The sequence below is a fragment of the Temnothorax curvispinosus genome, unplaced genomic scaffold, assembly GCF_003070985.1.
Source record: "Temnothorax curvispinosus isolate PA1 unplaced genomic scaffold, ASM307098v1 QBEX01006657.1, whole genome shotgun sequence".
NCBI classification, from domain to species: domain Eukaryota; kingdom Metazoa; phylum Arthropoda; class Insecta; order Hymenoptera; family Formicidae; genus Temnothorax; species Temnothorax curvispinosus.
This window is the reverse complement of record NW_020216437.1, coordinates 1,895,801-1,897,126: the sequence shown is the minus strand read 5'-3', so window position 1 is coordinate 1,897,126 and position 1,326 is coordinate 1,895,801.

Here is a 1,326-nt window from a genome sequence, read left to right as displayed (position 1 = left end):
AAGAATTTAATTTATATAAAATAAATTTATAATATTAATTATTAATTATATACATATAATATTAAGAATAAATAAAAATATATATATTCCATACAATATTCCTTTGTAAATCTTCGATTTTCTTTTAATGAAAATGTCAATGGAAATCATTATTTATCTCAATATTATATCTTCATAGATGTATTTTAAAATTAAATGCAACTTTAATTTTAAAATAGAGTTTATTCGAATTTGACTGAAGAATACAAGTTCTATTATAGCTATTTGTTTCTTTTAAGCATATTTTTATAAAAACTTTTCACTGTTTACAGCCTTTAATTTAAAAGGCATCTTGTTGTATGTTTGTTAAAAGAAAAAAATCAATTTATAGATTTGACCAAAAGTCTGCAGCTTAAGAAAGTACGTTTAATGCGAGACACATCTTATATAATTTCGTTTTTATCGCCTATTTTTGTATTTTTTACTAAACTATTCGAATTATTTTAATTAAGCGATCATCCGTTTCATGAATGATCAAATTCTGCACGTGAAACTTCATCGCAACGACCTCGAAACTTACGCAATCGTAACGTACAACATGAGATTTGTCGGAATACTGTTCGAGATCGAATTGTCTCGCTCCAGTGGCCACAAATAATTGGTACAATCGGACCAATTCCGACAATTCTAGGAACGTCTCAAATCAATCACGATACTTGTTGCTCCTTGTTAGAAATTGTCTTTTTACTCCTTTATGATATTTCCCTTAAGAAAAATAATTCCGAACACTTCGTTTTCGTTAAAATAAAATTTAATTAAGCCGTTAACTGCAAAAAGACTCGCTAAAAAATTAATTTTTTCACGTTACATAAAAAATCAATTATTTTATCTGTAAAAAAATACTTAAATCTGAGAACGTGTAATGATCAAGAATGTTCCATCTGTATATCATTTGTGGTATTTTTATGGAAGTAAAGAGCTAGTATTAACAAATTGAAAAAATTCCTACTTCTGCATAACTTTTTATCTATAGATTAAATGATATTAATCATGTTAATCGCGTTATAAATGTCCAAAATCGTTCGTATTATTGGATGAATTCAAATACGCTAAGGTATAAACTTAAAATTGTAAATATCAATATCAATATTGCCGAACGAATCTCTCTGCAAGATATAAAAGGAAATCTGTCATATATACTTGCGAGTCATGATACGCGGTCAGCCAAGCGGGCCGCGGAAAATGCGGATGTGCTGAAAAGCCAGGATTACGCAATCTCATCGACGATTCTGAAGAGGTAGGAGGAAGAAGCATCAGGAATTCGAGCACGAACGGAAAGTCCGCGAG